The 10,000-nt window shown below is 38.0% G+C and overlaps 1 long non-coding RNA gene and 1 pseudogene across 1 annotated transcript in view; one reads left to right on the top strand and one right to left on the bottom strand.

Moving 5' to 3' along the window:
* Window positions 1-6,505, bottom strand: part of LOC138030280 (uncharacterized) — an 11,432-nt gene extending 4,927 nt beyond the window's left edge. The window contains exons 1-2 of the long non-coding RNA XR_011128056.1: window positions 6,277-6,505; window positions 3,164-4,334 (exon numbers count right to left, since the gene is read on the bottom strand). This is a non-coding gene — a long non-coding RNA (uncharacterized lncRNA). The remainder of the gene's footprint in view (window positions 1-3,163; window positions 4,335-6,276) is intronic.
* Window positions 6,506-6,641: 136 nt separating this feature from the next.
* LOC138030279 (uncharacterized) overlaps window positions 6,642-10,000 on the top strand; it is a 10,185-nt pseudogene continuing 6,826 nt past the window's right edge.

Below are 10,000 nucleotides of genomic sequence, written 5' to 3'. Positions count from 1 at the left end.
TCAGGCCAGGCCACAGTGCCTCATTTTAATTGTCTCGTTTTTCTTTCTTTTTTTTTTTCTTTTTTAAAAGTGGTTAGGGTGAGGGTTAAGGTTCAAATCTTTTGCATTGCCCGTGGCCGGACAGGAAGATCCTTCTTTTTCGTGTTTTAACATCAGACCTGAAACTATTTCTGCTCTAGCATGATCGGAATCCCGAGTAAGATCTTATGGGGTAAAATCACTTAACATTATGTCAATATTCATGTGGGAAGACACCACTGTTGTTGTTCAAATTATTCTTCAGTCATATTCGGAGGAATTTCAAAAAAAATCTTTCAAGATTCCATTCAAATGTGTGATATTTTAGAACTTTGTTCAGACCAATGTACAAAAAACAGTTTTTAAAATTTAACGTTTGAAATATTCACATGCACATATTTTCCGTATCTAAATGAGGGTTGAAGATGAACTAGAAATAAATCTTTTTCCCAGTTCCGTAACGTCCTTTGTTTCTTTCTATGATTCTCAGACATTTGTGGATTTCAAGTACATTACGAGATGTGTTCATACACATGTATTTTATCAGAAACCCATAAGTTAAGGGTTGAAACGTGTAACGGCCCCTTGTGTGCTGGGAAACAAGCTTCTGAATATTTAATTTGCTAAGTACCATATTTGGAACAACAAGAGCGAGGGGTTTCCAAATATGGTACTTAGCACTGAAACATTCAACCAATCAGTTCGCACTTAATATTCGGAAGCTGTTAACGCGCGTTACACGTTTCATGTTGGCAGTGTGGCCCAGTGGTTAGGGCGCTTGCCTTGAGATCGGGAGATCCCGGGTTCAAGACCTGCTCTGACCATTTGGTGAATTTGATCCTGGTAGTCCCTGGTTCAACTTCCCAGCTGCATTTGTAAATAGCCAACTGGCTTGCCTCCGGCCGGTTGGGATTCTTAACAGTTGTTGTTGTTCTGTTCTGTCATTTCGTTGTGTTTCATTGGCCCTGAAAAGCCCCCATGGGGAGTGGTCAATTAAGCATGTACGTATTGTATTATTGTATTATTGCATTGTTTCGACCCTTATGGGTTTCTGATTTAAGTTAGCACATTTGCGGAAAAGTGAACTCCAGGTGTTTTCATTGATTACTGGCTGCCTTATTGGTGGACCACGGATGGTCTACCAACATGGCAGCATCGTGTGAAATGCTTCGGGAAATTGATAACTCAGAAACGATGTACTACACAGACCCAAGAATTGGAGAAACGGTTTATATATTTGTCTTAACATCATTTCAAGTTGTTGGCTTCTTTTATTGAACGGTTTTGAATTTGCTTTTTGTTGCATGACAATGAAAACAATCAAAACATGCACACACTGCCTAATACTGTTTTGACAATACTGTTGCTTTCGCTTGCCATTCTATTCAGAATTCTTATGTTTTTGCTTTCTTTTTTTGTCATTCTAGTTGAACAAAATAAATTTGTACGTTTCAGCTTTTGTTTGTGCATAGATAATAACGTTAGTTATTGAAGTCACGATGAGAAATGTAATTTGAGGCCCTAAAAATTTGCTGTAAAACTGGTCATAAAATCTTATCAGTCCAATGAAAACACAAACAACATGCATTTGTGGAACAGTACCCTTGTTGATTCCAAAGAACATGTACATTGCAGTGTTATTTAATTTAAGTCAACGCACCTGTAAAAATACAGTTTTACTTTGCATCATATCAGAAGACCCCGATCAGCCTGTCCGGTCAGACTGATCGTTTGCCAGTCAAAACCTCAAGTTTACCGGACAAATGTCTGATGACCAGCGCTTATTTGCAGGCTTGGGTCATAAATGTACATGCATCAATACCTACATGTAGACATGGAAGAGTACAAGAGAAGAAAAAGGAGAAAGTGGAGAAGTACATGTACTGTACTAAGACTTGGCAAGGGAGATTCAAAGATTGTGGAACACCTCATGATCAGCAAAAGTGGTACCGGTTGTACAGTAGGAGAATTGGGAGCTGTGGCAAAATGGTACTGGAGAAAGAGCTGAAAAAGCTGGATATCATGAAGGAAGTACCGGTAGTAGCAGAGTACAATTAGCTGCCCCACTGGGATCAGCAAGAATACCGAGGAGAGTATTGGATATCTCAGTGTAGAGGTTCAAATGGGATACCAATACAGAAACTGGCTGTCACAGAGCTGAGGAAATCAACAATGAAAATAACAACAACAATAATAATAATAATAATAATAATAATAATAATAATAATAATAATAATGATAATGATGATGATGACGATGATGATGATGATGATGATGTATTTATACCATTGACATTGATTTTGAGGAAGAGTAAAGCAGGGTACGAATTAGGAAAGGGGTACATTACCGTAAATCTGTTGTTTTTAACCGTATGGAAAAAATGAAAAACAGCGGAATTCCTTGATCAATACAGTATGTGTATTTAACCCATTGACACCTGGGAATGTCGACACTTGATAGATTTTACTAGTCAATGGGGGGCATCCTAGGGTGTTTTAGGTGTGAATGGGTTAACCCACTGACCCCCTGGGAGTGACAGATTTTACTCTGCCTAACGCAAGACTATTTTACTTGCCAACTGGAGGCGTTCCAGTGCGTTTGAGGTGTCAGTGGGTTAAACACTTAAAAACTATGTCCCTCAACAATATGGAAATTGAAAGTCTGCGAAAATATGCGGCTAAGAGTGGTGAAATCTTCATCAGAGAAGAAAAGGCAAGGAGAAAGAATATATTAAAAGGGACCTATTACAGAAGTACACTAGCAATGCTCGATATGGAAAGTTTTATGGAAACACAGAGCTTATCAGAGATAAAAGATGAAGATGTTTTAGGAAAGTGTGGGATGTGTGGTCAGCCAAGAGATGAGACAGTTTCGCATGAGCATTACTGTATCAGACTGATCTGAGAGAGTGCAGTGCACTACATGTAGCATGGCGAAGTGATAAAATTGCGCAGGTAATACACTGGAAGATGTGCCATCGGTTCAATATGTAAGTCTCAGAGATGTGGTATGATCATAAGATTGAAAAGGTTGGGAGGTAATCTACAATAGAAGCTAATAGATAACTTACGGGGCAAACGCGAGGGGTGCCGGGGGCTATTTAACTGAAAAAAATATGGAAATCCAGCAAACAACTTCCGCTTACCTCATGTTTGGCACGACTTGTGTTTGCTTTCTGCGTTAGTTAAATGGTAGCTCAAGGACAAAAATCCATTCGGAAAATGCTGTATTCCATGAGACCGTTGTCTTCGAGGACTTTAAAATCTCGTTCCCAGAGCCCGGGTGTGAACAACCCCGTTCCCAGGGTCTTCTCGGCTTTCAATATGGCGGCGGGTCTTGAGAAGACCCTGGCACACAGCAGATCACGTGATCAAGATAGGACAAATATGCAAATTTTTTCAAAATGGCGGCAAGGAATCTGGGTGCGACAACTGCCAACAAAACAAAATGGAGTACGAAGGGGGAACCCAAGGCTGTAAAATTTGATGTAAGAAACCAAAAATACTGATGGATGAATGCACGAGCAACGAGAATGCGGTAGATGAGAGAGAAATCTTGCTTTTCTTTTCATTTCATGTTATTTTAAACCAATGCAATTTTATAGACGGCTATTATTTCTCGGGGCTGTGATTTTTAAACAGTTTGGAAACAGCCATTGCATACAATTTCACCCGTAATATCACAGACATTTGATTACCGTAAAATTCAGTGAGCTAAGGTTTAATGAAAGCCCTGGCTCTAGCTATTTAGTCACGGAGGTGTGTTCGCTGTCTTCCGTAATGTATAGTTTATATTGCAATCAATTAAACCTAATTATCATTTAAAATTTTTCATACACTTGAATGATTGTCTTTTTCTTATCGGTGTATATGAGCCTTCTGACAACGACTTTCCCCAGTATACATTGACCCAAAGCTATTTTCCTAAAAGGAAGTATTATTATACCACATATCTGTGGTACTTCATTTTCACAGTGAAACCATTAGATTGTTGTATTGTGGTTTTATCTCTCATCTCATCGATTGACTGCAAGTATTGTCATGTCAGTGTGAAATCAGTATTTTAATTGTCTTCTGATTGCCAACAGGGAACCACAGCATGTTTAGTGCCCACATTCTTACAACTTGTTATTGTAAATATATTTTGTGGTAAAGTTGACATAATCATGCCAATGTACATTGTTGAACATGCTATTCCATAGGATTAGCAATCTGCTTCTTGCACTTTTCAAGCTATGAAAAGAACTTTTCCATGTCTTGTCCTACCAGTGAAGACAATGTGATGTCTTGGAATGCTGCTCATGAAATCTGTTGAACCTAATTAAAAAAGGGCACAATTTGTGCAAGTCCTAAACATAAGCATCTCATGATCTTTAGCAGTTCTTGTCGAATGAGCCCACGGTTAGGGGTGGATCTTTGCTGTTTTATCAAACTGGCTTTTAATCTGCTGTTTTGGAGGCAGTGACAATGGCACGGTTTGTTTTATTTGCCTCCATTCCTTAAACTACATTTTTGTTTCGTTTCATTTACTCAGAAACGAATTGTATCTACTTAGACTTCAGGGTGAACTATTTACACTTCAGGGTGAACTATTTGCACAATGAAGTAGAGTGGCCGTTCAAAACAGAGTTTGTAATTGAACATCTAAACATCTATGAGATGTAAAAACAAACTTGTGAACATGTGAACCTGAAGTATAGCAAATCATAATGCTGACAAGCATGAAAGTGAACGAAATGGGTCATAAATTTGAAGTTTTCACTATCTGAATGATTTTCGGTTATATTAAAGGTATATATTGTTGAAAAATCCAAAGCTATCTCTCTTCATGGTAATAAGTAATGTAAACAATCTTCCCACTGGTGAGTTGTAGTAGTAAATTGGGTTTTCCAGGAACCAGTTATTTTAAAGCTAGTACTGGTAACTTCCTAGGTTCACATGTACCACAAGTAATGGAAGATTCACAGAAAATGGAATTTGAAATTTTATGCTGTGGCATTTGAAGGAATAGTAGGTATTTGTAGACAAGTATCATTATGTTCTTCTTATTAATGGTTAATATTCCTTGACAGGCTTCTAACCGTTCAGAGAGTTTGCGTCCACATTTTTGTCCTTTGTTGAGAGTTTCAATAGACAAAGCGAAATATATATGACCGACCAAGTGACCCACACTACAGTATTTTATCTTTTCTCCTGCCCTTACCATTCCAGAAACAAAACACTGTTTCTTTTTGTGAAATAGTTTCTTGTTGCTAATGAAGTTGCAAATTTCCTGTGCTTTGTCACCTTCAATTTTATTTCCCAATCCCCCTGTCCAATCCGCAATCTTCCCCCAAATCACTCGATGTACCACATCTTCAGACAGTAATTAAAATGCCACAATTTGAGCAATGCTAGAGAATATTTTCAAAGCATGTTTTGAAAATGAATAATTCAATTTAAATTATTGGAGTACAAGAAAACTCACAGGAGTGTGATGATAAAAAAGTAATGTGTACAAAATTAAAGAATACTGTTTAATATACATATTTATATTTTTAAATCAGAAGAAGCAAAAATTGAAGTTGTTAGCGAATTGACAGGTCAATAAGACTTTAATGATAAGCCTTACAATTATTTTCAAGAATAATAATTATTGTTAAGACTTCACAATCTTAAATATCTCTCTTGGAAAATTACAAGATGACATGCATTTTGTTTGGGGTGAGGAGATTAATATTTTTTATTAATGAAAGTAAGAGGCAATGATGAAAACCGAACGAGCTAGATCTCTCTGTGCACCACTAGCTGAAGAGTGTGGAAGGGATGGGAAAGAATATGGATTACTGCAGCTGCAGGTCTATTAAAATAAAACACAGGTTACATTCCACAGGTGAGTGTACATGTCACCGTGCTGCAGACAAATAAACAACACCAAAAGTGTCTGCTAGCGCTAATCACTCAACAAAAATGTTGATTATTGGAGCAGCGACCTCTAGTCTTGACCTGTGGGATGTGACCTGTATTTAACAGACCCGCCTTCATTGCAGCTGTCACACGAGTCAACAGCGCCACATACAACTGCTAAATCAACCACATCAATAGTCTATGAACCCCATTGAACAATTCATAGTTAGTAGAGGGGAACTAACTATGCACAATCTGACATGGTGAAAACATTGAACAACAGTAACAATACTCGCATCAGGGAATTACAATTGCGAGACGCCAAAATGAACCAAAACGTAAAGGTACGTACGAAATAAAATTACTTAATTACCGTTACGTCTTTCAAACACCGTTATATCCTTCTATATTAGAGCGATCGCTATGCCAGAGGTCGTGAAAAGCCAACGTAGCTATAATTGGAATCGAGGCCTGATGTAGATCATCGTGCAACGTGAAAAAACGGCGAATTATTATTGACTGTTATGCTTGTTAATTTGCGGCTGCTTCTAACGGAACAGCTACAATTTTGAAAATGATTTAAACACGACTTCACTAGCCGCCATCTTTCTTTCGACATTAAACCAATTAGAGTTCATGTGAGAAAAGCACCAATCAGCGATCTTTTTAGTTCACTGTGTGCCAGGGTCTTCTCAAGACCCGCCGCCATATTGAAAGCCGAGAAGACCCTGGGAACGAGGTTGGGGTGTGAAGTACGATGCATAGCATTGTGGGATACACTGCGAATTAAGACGACCCCCCTCTCAGGATCGACGCCAGCGTAAAATGATGAGTTTTCGTGGCAGTTTTATTATTTCGTCGAGCAAAAACACATGTTCCCGGGCTTTGTGACTAACTTTTTCTTACGAGAAGAACAGATACGTACCTTGTGGGCATGCTGTATTCCGTGGATAAATACACAAGCAAGTCTATCCCATCCAAAGCTAGCGCTATAGCTAGTGAAGTGATTGGTACGCCCGTGTCATCTTTTGGGGTGTTCAGGTATTTGACGCCACCACTTTGCCTTAGTCTCATGTTTGGGAAGACATAGGTTTCGTCTTTCTCTAACTGCCCCGTGTCTTGAGCCCATAGAATGATTTTATGTGGACTGTTCGGTCCAGGATGATACCTTCATGCTTCTTCACTGGTTAGTCAGTTATAAAAATACTGCTTTAATAGCCGAGATTTGAAGCAATAGCCTTTTACAGTGAACTGCTAATTTGCCACATTACACTTCCCAAAGAACTGATTGACGTTGGAGTAGATGTAAGTGTATCTGGTACCTCTTGGGCGTAAGGTTATCTGATGCAGTAGTTACATCAACCTTAGTGTGTTTGTGAAACAATAATAATATTATCTGTTGTACCATAATACTTGTTGCTGGTACTATAAGCAGTGAGTTTAACTGGGCTTTTCTTTTTCTCTAAGGTGTCAAAATATGCCCTTCACTCAGCACAAAAACATACAGCTCTTTGGCTCCCATTGGAAGCTGTCATAAGGTTGCAGTTGAAATACTTTTAAATAGCCCTGATAAGCATTATTTAAGTCTAAGAACCCGATTTAAAACGGTTAGCTTTCAATAATTGCGATTTGGGGTTAGTCTGCAAATGTCAGACACTGATGTGTACTTTGAATATAGCATGCAATCTCATTTCGATTTTTGACATCTTTAGAACCTACAGTAAAAGAAAAAAAAAAGATCCTTCTGTAAGATACTGTTAACCCTTTCACTCCTGTGGGCTTCCCCATTGACGAGTAAAATCGTCTGGCGTTAGACAGAGTAAAATCTATAAGTCTCATTGGCCCTTACAGGAGTGAAAGGGATAATTATTAAGTGCATATGACACAGAAATTTTTATTAGCTTGTTCGAAGAGCTTTCAAAATGGTGAAGAACAGCGTTTATTTTATTGTCAGTGATAGCACTCTTGGTAGCCGAGCTATTCAAGATTTTGACTTATGCAAATTAAATGACTTGTGACGTCACATAGTGGACACAAAATTATGTAAAATCACGAAACATGGAATATCTTTGCTAATAACAAAGAGGGCAAAATTGCTGAATGCTGATTGGTCAATGAAGAGGGTATTTTTTCTTAATTTTGCTTGAGAAGAGGGCAAAATTAATCGTTCATGATTGGTCGAGTGCCAAAAATTCTCGCTCCTGATTGGCTGAACGTACGTCTTCCACATTCAGTTGGTTTCTTCTGTTTGAGCAAAACAACTTTGTCTTCATCGAAGTTTGTCTTTTAATTTGCGCTGCATTTGCCGAAAAGGCATAAAGATTAAGAACTACAATCCTAGACAAAACTGTTGGGAAGGTTAGCACTTTTGAAGTCTTCATTGCTTCTCTCCCCTCCCCCCTCCTTCAATGTTGTGCAAAACTGAATGGTTTCAGTGGAAAATTGTTGACTTACCTTCCAACATTGAATAGGGGGGAGGGGGGCTATGTAAGAGAAAGTGAAACTATTTCTTTTGAGCTTTAACAGAAGCAGGTTGAAATACAGCTCTGGTGTGGTTCATTTACATAACCTTCCCAACTACTTTTGTCTATGATTGTCTGAAAATTCTGGGCGTGGTCTTAAATTGGAAAGACGACTTTTTTCTTAGCGTTTATGGTGCCTTTGAAAAACAAACACAATTAAATCGTGCTTTAACATTTAACTGTTTTTGGCCATGTTATCGTGAATTTTAGGCGTTGATCTGGTTAAAAATAAGGCACGTTTTCAACTTCATACATGTGTTACCACGTCATGTTGCATCAGTGTCTCAATGGTATTAAATTGTAGAGCAAATAACATGATGAAAATTCGCTAGGTAAATGAACAGAAAGGGGAGGAGACTAAATGATGGTTAATTAAAGCCAAAAAGCTGGTCTTGAAAGGGCAAACGAGTTCACGGACTAAACTCTTACAACGGCGAACGTCAGTTGCACTTTGCCAAGTTGAGAGCAGCGCCTTTTAAAAACGTCATGTGTGCATTTCAAACAGAGTCACATTAAATAAGTAAATTAACAGTGATTACTTTTTTTGCACCGGTAGCGTGAGTAGGATGGCCTGTCAATCATTGACCTATTTTGGGAACAGTAAACATGTATGTGAACATTACTCCATGACATTACTCCATAAGAAAATGCGAAATATATGCCCAATGAATGTGATATTTTGCAACAATAACGTAGTTATATGTAAAGCATACTGGAATACTTACACTGTATTTCTGATTATAGACAAAAGTTATTGTACCTACTTATTTTCAACATTACTCCATTGAAACCATGTATACACAAAGGTTAATTAGATGCATTATTTCAATTTAAGCTCTCTTTTTGGAGTAATGTTGCAGTTTACCTAAATTAAAGCTGAAATGACCGTGCTAAGTCCTACTACTATTTCCTTTGAAACCCTTTACACTCCAGTTTCAATAATTTATCTGTCGCTGTGCTGTAAAGGCATTATTTTAGGCTTCGAAAATGGAGTAATGTTGGGAGTGATGTCGGGAGTAATGTAAGTGCTCTCGCACTGCTCGCACCATTTCTTGCTAAATCGATCGAAATAAAACAGTTTTTGGCATTCTTCCAACGTCCTCCAAAAAGAAAGCTATCTTTTAACGAATATGAAACATCAAACAACAAAAATGTATTTTTTATGGCATTCTTAGTAAACAATTTCCCAACAGAACGGATTTTGGAGTAACGTTGTGAAGCGTCACGCTAGTCTGAAATCCAAATCATAAAACGATGATTTTAACCAAAATTTCAGTATTGTGAGATTTTATTCATGCATCGGAAAGTACATCATAAGAACGTGTCTAGAATAACAAATGGAAGCCACATGTCAAATACTACGAGAGTTATAAGCGTTCAAAGCAGATTTCCTAGTCTCATACAATCCTAGACAAAACTGTTGGGAAGGTTAGCACTTTTGAAGTCTTCATTGCTTCTCTCCCCTCCCCCCTCCTTCAATTTTGTGCAAAACTGAATGGTTTCAGTGGAAAATTGTTGACTTACCTTCCAACATTGAATAGGGGCAGGACGTGAACAATCGTTGAAACCGATGAT

This window comes from Montipora capricornis, chromosome 13, assembly GCF_036669925.1.
Source record: "Montipora capricornis isolate CH-2021 chromosome 13, ASM3666992v2, whole genome shotgun sequence".
NCBI lineage: Eukaryota > Metazoa > Cnidaria > Anthozoa > Scleractinia > Acroporidae > Montipora > Montipora capricornis.
The sequence above is the reverse complement of the archived record's forward strand: the minus strand, read 5'-3'. Positions and strand labels throughout refer to the sequence as shown.